At 38.5% G+C, this 10,409-nt stretch overlaps 1 pseudogene; it reads left to right on the top strand.

The window, feature by feature from the left end:
* The first annotated feature begins 3,018 nt into the window (after positions 1-3,018).
* Positions 3,019-5,552, top strand: LOC139107416 (uncharacterized; annotated as a pseudogene).
* Positions 5,553-10,409: the final 4,857 nt, after the last annotated feature.

Here is a 10,409-nt window from a genome sequence, read left to right as displayed (position 1 = left end):
CTTTTTTTTCCTTATCTATTTCAAGCACTGTAACTCTTTCTTCCAGACCCTTAAAATCCCCTTTACTAATGTTATCTTGTTAACTTTTCTCTATATTTTCTTCTATTTTCTTCATTATCTCTTCATCTTTTTCTAAATACATCTGTTCAGAATTTCATGTATTTTTCCTAACGACTTAGAGTTGCTTTGCTGTCTACCTTCTAGTTTTATTGACCTGCAAAGGTCAGTTATTGCTAAACATAGGCATCAGCACATGTTTGCGACTTTCTTAAAGAGCTGTGCGTGCCTTATTCCGCGTGTCAACGGGAAAATATTTTCGAGAAGAACCAATTCTGGAAGAATCTACGCTTTTGTTAAAAGACAATGGGACTGCAGTCCCCTGGCTCAATAACAGGCATCGCCAGTATTTTTGCTCGCCCCGCGGCTTCATCTCCGAAACTATTCACGTTTCGCATTCTTGTATTTAGAGATACTCGCAAAAGTTGATAATATTATAACCGTTCTTTTCGAGCGCTCGCAGAAGCAGCATTGTTTAATACTTTATCTTAAAACTACTTTGCTGTCTGGCTAACCAAACGTCAAATTGGGGCGAGCTATGCCCGGTGTGCTCGTCGGGATTCCGGGATTCGATTTTAGAGGAGGTCTGGTAATGTAACGAGACTGGATTTGTTAACAAAATATACGTTTATTACAAATCAACCAAATACAAAAAAAAAAGAGTAGATATAACTGTATAAAACGCGGATCTAATACCCGAAAAATTTGAGTGCGAGATTTAACCACGCGGTTGCGGCGTGGTCACGAAATTCAGAATTCAATTCGTGCACGTACGTTAAGGCGGGCACGTGCGGTCGACGCAAATAAGATATAAACGTGGAATCGCTGTACAGTTGTTGGTGATTCGATTTCGAGTTTAAAGGCTGCGACGTTATATTTGGAGATAATAATATTGACGCTTCGCGGTATATGCTATCAAATCGCGAAGTCAGAGATAGAAGCACCTGCTCGGTGTCGCTTAGCCAAAATCTCTCGGCCGAAACGGAGATAACTTCACTCCGTGGTCGGCGACGGTGCGAAAGGATATCAATTAATTTGAATATTAGAGGACGGTAGCCGAGAGCCGAGATTTCTTGGAGAAGACGAAGTTCTCTCCACCCATCGAGCTGACCGTGCCGGCGATTCTGATATTCAGAATTCTGGTCGGAATGAGCCCCAGGATCTCCTGGTTGAGACAGAGAGCTCTCTACCCCAGCGTAGGCTCGAGAATCGGTCCTAGGAGATGATGCTTTGAAGTGAGCGGATCAAGAACGGTCCCGCCGAGCTTCGGCATCGCCTTTTTATACCTAAAAAGCGATGACGTCGGGTTTCCAAAGCTCAGCGAGGATGGTGACGATCCTGACACGTCGAAGTCCCGGTTGCGGCGCGGTCGGGAAACGGCGGGCCTCGGCATCATCGGTGCGTTTGGCGGCGTTCAGATGGATTCGGCTAAACCCGCGCGTGGACTTAGTCGCAGAACGGTGTTTGGTATCCCGCCGTTATATTTCGCGTTAGTGATAATAGTTTAATAAATGTATGGGGTGTACCGTGTCCTAGGTCTCCGCCGGACGGTCTTATGTTCGGCGTCCGACCAATGGTGTGGCCGGAACGGTGCATTGCTGAGTGCACCGTTACAATCTTTTGGCCTAGCAATTAAAAAGATTATTAACTGTACTTTGCTTGTACACGTGAGTGAATAAATTGCTTAGTGTTTGTGTGGGTATTTTTCGTGCAATTAATTTACTCCACTTTCATACATTTCTAACTACATCCTTCTTCTTTTCCCAGCTATTCCTCAAATTCTCTATCTATTTTTTCATTTCTTCTTTATCCTCTCTTACCTCTTTTATCTCTTTTCTAATTACTTCAAATCTCTTTTATTTCTTTCAGTATTTCCTCCTATCTCTCCATCTTTTTTCCTGTTTCTTCTCCTTTTCCATCTCTCTTTCCTATGTCTTGCTTGGCAAATCAGAAGTTTTAAAAAAAAGTACAATAGTGAGAAGATTTCTTATTAGTGTACTTTAAAAAAAAATCTGATTCTCCCATCCTTTTTCCTTTTTCCTGCCTTTCTTTTCTTTTCCCACCTCTCTTAAACATATCTGTCAGTGGCATGCTGTTAGATCTCTCTCTCTTATCAAACTTTCTATTTTTGTTGTTCTTCCCGTTTTCCCTTTCTTTTTTTCCTTCCTCACCTCCACTTTTCCACTCTCTTACATCTTTTCCTGCTCTCCTTCCTTTTTTCCATTTTCTTTAATGTCACTCATTTTCACTATAACATCTATCTTAATTATTTTCTTCCTACTTTATCTACTTGTCTCTTCCAATCTGCTTTACCCGTTTTCTATTTTCTAACGCAGCGCCACTAACTCTTTCTTTTCATACTCTTGTTTACTTATCTACCTATCTTTGCCCTATGCCCACCGATTTCTTTTTCTCATATTATCCTTTAACCTTAAAACCTTTTCCACCAAAATTTCTTTCTCTTTTTCTTCTCCCTTAAGCCCTGCCCTTTCCTCTAATCGCCCTACTTATTCAACCCTTTTCCTTTCACCCTTGCCTACTCCCTTACCCTGCCCTCCAATTCTCTGCCCAATTACTATCTATTGTATATGCGTGGAAGAGAGGAAATAAAAAGAACGATATGCTCAAGAGACTTCTGGTTTGCTACTGCTCGTCTTTATTACAGCTCGTCTTGATTATTGCTCAAACAAAAGAAGGTAACGAATATCTTTAATGATAAGGAGCATCTGATGCATCCTCTAACGCATCTCAGCTCAGCTTTCTGTCTATATGCTAATTTATGTCGCATATAACACTATTAAATCTACCAGAGCACCACTCTCATACATCTTCCACTCTCGCTACCGGAAGCAGAAGTCCTCGTCATCATTATTAATATAATCGTAATTATCATCGATCAAGAAAGAGGAAAGAAAATGTCTTTTTTGTTTTTGCTTTACTATGCGGCAGATCGATGTTCTGCATGTATTAATTACGTTTAGTAACATGTGCAGCGATAACATTAAGATACGTCGTTACAGTTGTTTTCATTGTTTACAATTATTTTTAGCATTTACTGCGACTAGCTTTAGTTAACAAATTAAGATTTTAATTTAACGAAATGCTTATTAATAATGATTGTAGCTATAAACTCGGGGTTTCGGATATTTTGTCGCAATTGAAAAAAAGTCATATCAATTGTTTAAACAATGTTTTTGCAAGAAAGTCACTTATAGGATTTGATCGTTGGACGATGCTTAACATGTTTGGATTGTATTATATTAAGCCGCAATCGTGCGCGTCAATTTTTTGTATGCCAATTTGGTACTTAAGGGGTAACATCTACTAGGAAATTTTTTTTTTGCCATTTTTTTTTTATTGGCTTAAATGATGTATTGAAGTGTTAAGAATGATGTTTAAAAAGAATTATTGCTCTAATAATTTTGTAAATCCTCTAAAAAATCAATTTTCTGAAGCGCCGCGCGCCGCTCCGAGCGCACCAAATCGACAAAATTGATTTCGGAGTACGTTTCACCTTTGAACTCGTTACCGGCAGTGTGTTACATCAAATTTTTTTTAAAAAAACGTACAGATGTCACTGCTTGAGATCTAATGTGGGGAATGACTAAGCAGGTTTGGAATTTTTACCTGCGTACCCACCCTTTGTTTGTATTCGAGACGCTCGCATCTCGCATCTTGTCTTCAAAAGGACAGTAACCGTCGTTTGAATCAGTCGTGAAAGCAAATTTTGTGATCATGTGTGATAAAATTTATGCAGGCCGTAAAGGAACGAAACGTAAAACTACGGCTACAGGTCGGAGTAAAATTAATAATCGGAAGCCACCTAATCGCCATTCTATGGACAGTGTTTCAGTCGAGTTTCTGTCTACGTCTGCCCAAAAAATAAGACTGGACTCTGATATTGAAAACAGAGACATTGACGAAGGTTTCGGGTATCGCCTAATCAATTTTATGACAGTATTTGCAAGCCTTTCGCAAATGATTGTATACAAAACCTGCAAGGGTGACGCAAGTTTTACAGAAACAAGCAAGCGCGGACTCGGTTTTAAAATCGTGATGACTTGTAATTCATGCAGTGAATTTTATATAAATAACTGTCCGATTATAAATGTACATACATACGAATTGAACGTAAGAATGATTTTTGCAATGCGCATCCTGGGAATTGGATTGAATGGCATAAAGAAATTCTGCGCACTTATGGATCTTGCGAAGCCTGTTTTTCAAGCGACGTATAGCTTAATTGTAAAAAATATATTGACTGCTACTTGATCTGTACGAGATTTTAGTATGAAGAAAGCTGCAGAAAACGAAATACAAGAGACCATCAAGAAGAGAAATAGTTCGGATATTATCGTTTCGGGCGACGGTTCGTGGAGGAAAAGAGGCTTCTCTTCGCTTTTCGGAGTAGCCACACTTATCGGTTGGTTTACTGGCAAAGTATTAGACGTGTGTGTAAAATCTAAATATTGCAAGTCTTGTGAATTTTGGGCGAAGAAAGAAAACACTGCTGAATATGAAGAATGGGCCGAACTTCATGATTTACAATACGAAATAAATCATAGCGGCTCGGCGGGGAAGATGGAGGTCGATGCAATTATTGAAATGTTTCAACGATCCGAAACTCTGTACAACACAAAGTACGGCAGCTACATCGGCGACGGCGATTCTAAAACCTACAAAAGTATTGTTGATGCCAAGCCATACGGTGATTTTAATATTCAAAAGAAAGAATGCATCGATCATGTCCAAAAAAGAATGGGAACTCGTCTAAGAAATTAAAAAAAAAAAAACTAAAAATTTGGGAGGCCGTGGCAAATTGACCGGTCAACTCATAGACGAATTGTCTATTTATTATGGTCTTGCAATAAGAAGAAATTCAAACTCAATAGAAAATATAAGAAATAATATATATGCAACTTTAAAACATAAAACTTCAACCGACGACAACCCGAAACACAATTGGAGCCATCTCGTTATTAATAAAATACACTTTCACAATCAACACTTTTCATCCGCTTCGCTTGGCAAAACCACAAAAAGTGCTAAACAATCGGAACATGGCTAACAATTGAAAATCGCGAAGCAGCACACACATAAATCCAACAAATAGTTGAGCGAATTTGTGTGAGTACTGCTTTTTAATTTTTCTCAAGATAATATCGTCAGTATTATTATATGGCCATTTTAATATATAAATTATTAATTTTACTTTAAATTGATGATAAATCATCTTAAATCTTAATACATTAAATACAAAAATAAAATGTAACAAAATAAGTTTTGTTTATTACCATATATATAAGGTGTTTAATACCATATATATAAGGTGTTTATTTTCTCCTCGGAGGTACACCGGGACTTTCGCTTCCCCAATTTTCTACTTACAATTTCATAAAATATATCTTAAAACTTCATTCTTATCTCTAACCTATTTCTACTTTTATAATCTTCTTTCTTCTTACAGCCGTTTCCTGAAAGTAAAACTTATATCCTACGCCTTTTTTTTTTTTTTTTTTTTTTGCTTCTATTCTATTACCTACGCATCGAGAGAGAGAGAGAGAGAGAGAGAGAGAGAGAGAGAGAGAGAGAGAGAGAGAGAGGGAGAGGGAGAGGGAGAGGGAGAGGGAGAGGGAGAGAGAGAGAGAGAGAGAGAGAGAGAGAGAGAGAGAGAGAGGGAGAGGGAGAGGGAGAGGGAGAGGGAGAGGGAGAGGGAGAGGGAGAGGAGAGGGAGAGAGAGAGAGAGAGAGAGAGAGAGAGAGAGAGAGAGAGAGAGAGAGAGAGAGAGAGAGAGAGAGAGAGAGAGGGAGGGAGAGGGAGAGGGAGAGGGGGGGGAGAGAGAGAGAGAGAGAGAGAGAGAGAGAGAGAGAGAGAGAGAGAAAGAGAGAGAGAGAGACACATCCATTCATTCTTTACATTATTTCGCCTCAATTCTACCTTAAATTCTATCTTTGGACCCCCGCTTCCGACGCTTTTTTCTTTCATACTTTCATTCACTCCTATTTTTTTCCCTTGTTCTTTCCAAATTTTCCAACCAATCAATCCCCCTTCCTTCCCCTCCCAAAATTTTCTTTACCATCTCCTCCCAACTATTCTCGTTTCCTCAATCTATGCATTCCTCCCATATATGTTCCCACGTTTCTTCCTTCTCCATACATATTCTACATTTTCTTTTCTCCTCCCCTTCCCAATATTTATTACCCCTCATTTCCTCCCCTAATCTGAATTTTGCCATTCTTTGCCATTTTTCTTCCTTCCATCCCAATTTCAAATATCCTGGAATCCCTTCCTCTTTTACTTTTTTATAGTACAAAATAAGTTTTATATTAAACATTAAAAATATATTTTAATTTTAATTTCAGAGTAAGTAAATAAATAACATATTTTCTTTTAAAATATGTCATTACTAAATGACTTTTACTTGATTACATTTAAACACTATGTCGGCGCGCGGTGCACGTGGTTATATTATTGTTCGCGGTGTATACGGAAAGATCAGACCGCACGTGGTGTATGCGGAAAGAACAGACGAAACGCCAGCGTTCAAATAGCATATATGTCTGTCCTTAACGCTCGCATCTAAACAAACGCGTGCGAGCGAGAACGATATTGTATACCGCTTTGATCCCGTGCCTAACCTATAGCGTTCTTTCTCCATCGCGCGTTTCTCTAAAGGATGAAGCATCAAATCGCGCCCCACTACATTTTCCCTCGTCTTCTCGATCTTCTCGGCGCTCCACGGCACACGTGCGCGCTTCATTGTGTGAAGCGTGACGCGCTAGCGCACGTATGCCGCCGTCGCCTTAGACCGGAGAGACTACCGTACCTCCGAACGCTATCTCTGGTGGGCGGAAAAAATACATACATTATTTTTAAATCCGGGTGCTTTAATTTCACGATTTTGAGACACCCGGTCGAACCTAATCATGATATGTGCCGCCGCCCGCCGCGTCGGTTCGCTATACCGGCGTCCGACCACGAACAACAAGGGGGCTGTTACAATGTACATACTAAAATAATATGACAAAATTTTTAATCGTGTATAATATAATTAATTACATAAAAATAAAATCGTTCTTGAGTAATTTTGAATTGTCAAGCTTGTTGAACTTTATTGCAAAAGAAAGATTGATGATCGAGAAAATAAAATTGATAGATGTCGAATACGATTGATCGCACATATCAAAAAGCACGGTAGTGCCTCGTGCCAAGTATAGGCGCAGCGAGACACTACCCGCCTGTAATACGCGAGGCGTTTTTTGAGAAAATCTGTAGACTATCGGATCTCAATAACGGATAAACCGATCGCTTTCTAAATAAGCTCATTGTGTAAATTAGAATCGAATTATATTATCAATCTATTTTTATTTTTCCGTTCTGTAATCTACAAACGGAGACATTGTATCATAGAGTTTTCTATTAAGAGTAAAATCAGATTCTAAATCTTTACCGTCGTCATCATTCTTATTATCATTGTCGTCGACGACGAAAACGTCTTTTTCGTTTTCGCGCCGCTAGATGGCGTGGATCAATTTATAGTGTAGGCACTGCTTGCTTATTTCCCCTGGCGTTCCGCCATATTGTACCATTGAGTAGGGACAACCAATAAGAGCGTAGAGTTACCTTTCATTTGCTTGAATTACTAACTCGTTAAAGTCAATCTTCTCTGGAGAAGGAAGTAGAGAAAAACGCTCTCTAACCACTTGCTGGTACTAAATCTCTTGATAATTAAATATAGTAAGGTGATAGAAAAGTCGTCTATAATTATTTGTAGTAGTGTAATGTCCTTTACTACCTACAATAGACTCTGTTTGACTTATCGACTTTGCTTAATATTAACATGTAATGTTAGTGATCGCGTATTAGTCTTAATTTTTAACAACATCGATAATTCATAGCTTTCAAGATTACATTTAATGTAATCATACATTTATACATAATGTTATACATACTGTTAGGATGCGATAGCTAGAATAAGATATTATAAATATTAAATTACACTAAGTAACATAAGCCGTTCCTAAGAAGAATCGTGCGTCATTAAGCTTTGTCAGCTTCAATTAAGTTCTTTGAAAGAACAATAGATTTGCGCACGACTTGTGCACACGACTTTTGCACACGAGCTCATGAGTGGGCACCCGCGCATTACTGACGCCCCGAGAAAACGTTCATTCTCATCCGTACTCTCCTTGTAATAGCATAGTGAGAATCCGAGTAGAAAAATAAATAGACATAGTTATCTTTTGATTCGTTCTGTTCTTATTTGAAAACACACAAACTTAACACATACATAATGTAAAGATACATTTAAAAATTTATTGTATTAAATATTTTTAACATTTCTTGCGACTAATTTTTAGTTAACACATTGAAATCTTATAGGAAAATTTTTGTATCAAATAACAGATGTTGCTATTAACGCAGAATTTAAATTACTTTGTTTAAAAACTAAACAGAAGTCATTTTAAATATTTAAACAATTTTTTTTGCAAAAATGTTACTCATCAAATTTGGTTGTCAGACAATGCTACAAATGACATTGTATAATTAATTTTTTTTATAATAAAATTTTTGTTAATTATCAATAGATATCTCGAAAACCAAATGTTAAATTTTCATAATTCTTTTTTTAACAATGTCACTGCATCGTCTGACGACCGAATCCAATGAGTGACTTCTATGCAAAAAAAAATTGCTTATACAATTGAAACGGCTTCTATTTGGATTTAAAACAAACCATCTGAAACCCTGTGTCAATAGCAACAACTTATTTAATTACAAGCATTTCTCTACAAGTTATCAATTTGTTAAATAAGAATAAATCGCAAGAAATGTTAAAATTATTTAATGCAATAAATTTTTTAATGTATAATCTTGAAAGCTACGAATTATATGTATTGTTACACTCGGCAACGGAGCTCCGGAAGACAGCTACTCGCACTCTCGACACTTCTTTCACACACCGGACTCTCTCGCACTCGTGGTACTTTCACACCGCAAAAGAAATCAACACGGGTTTACGAATAACAAAAACTTTAATAATAAAAACATAACCGTGTGAAAACATCCGTCAAAGCCACAAGCCAAACTAATTACAATTATTTTTAAAACATAAACTCTTTCCCTAGCAACGGGAGACGGCGTTAAAACTCGCGGAATATTCAAGTGTGTAATCCATCTTCATGCCGAACGTCGCCGAGCACGGACTTTGCGCCGTTCTCCAAGCCGGGAGTAACAATATATATTGTTACGCCGGGATCGGGGTTAGCAAGCGTCTCCGCATTCGCGCTACACACTCACTCTTCTCACACTCTCACACTCACGGCACTCGAGCTCCGCGAAAGAAAAGAGACGTATTAAAAAGAACAGAACAATTTAATAACAAGATCTACAGTAGGGGTTACGTCCACACCGATAAAAGTCTCGGGCAGAACTGACAGAAACATTAATAACAACAACTTCGTTCCCCTAGCAACGAGGAACTGAGATCTTCGTGCAAGCCGGCAGCTTCACGCCGTCCCGTATACTGAGCGTAACAACATATACAAGGTGATTCTGAACAAGTATATAGTCCCCGAAGGAACATGTTTTTGAATCAATTCTGAGACGATTTTTCCTTTGTAAAAAATTATTTAAAACTTAGAAAACTTATATGAAACTTAGATTTCAAGTAAATAAATATAAACTCTAAAAAAAAAATAATAAAATATCTAGCTACGGTAATTGTACATAAAACGGTTATTCTCTCCGATTTCGATGACCTTGAGATATGTTGTCGAGATCACTTTACTGAGTGACCCTGTCCACTTTTTAAAGGTCGGTCACTCTTCGTTAAAAACCAAAAAACCTGACGATAAGTTAACGGCTGCGCTTAGAAATAATTGTGTACCGTTTATGTTCAATAAAATCCGTTATGAACTCAATGGTGTAGAAATTGATCAGTATATTGTTAGATTTCTGCAAAGATTACAAACGAGTGGTTGTCAACGCTCGCCACGAATTAATTCTAATACGCGCTCGCAATGATAATAATTCCATTATAAAACATTCGAAATTAAAGCCTGAAATTGTAACGAGGTGTCCGTTTAACACCTCGTCCCGGCGACTAACAGCCGACCCGCCAGACCGACCATCGTCCGGCGGACACAGGGGCGCGGTGCGCCCTGACCTCTTTTATATACAATAACGAAACGAACACGCGAGCAAGTCTATGCGGACTTAGCTACATATATCGGGCCATACCGCGTAAAATAACGCCGAGCGGAACCGCACCGAGCGCTGCGAAGAACTACTCCAGTAACGTCCCGGGCCACGATCTACCCATACAAAAAGGCTGGATCCGGAAAGATTTA

The sequence above is a fragment of the Cardiocondyla obscurior genome, linkage group LG13 (genome assembly GCF_019399895.1).
Source record: "Cardiocondyla obscurior isolate alpha-2009 linkage group LG13, Cobs3.1, whole genome shotgun sequence".
Classification (NCBI taxonomy): domain Eukaryota; kingdom Metazoa; phylum Arthropoda; class Insecta; order Hymenoptera; family Formicidae; genus Cardiocondyla; species Cardiocondyla obscurior.
The sequence above is the reverse complement of the archived record's forward strand: the minus strand, read 5'-3'. Positions and strand labels throughout refer to the sequence as shown.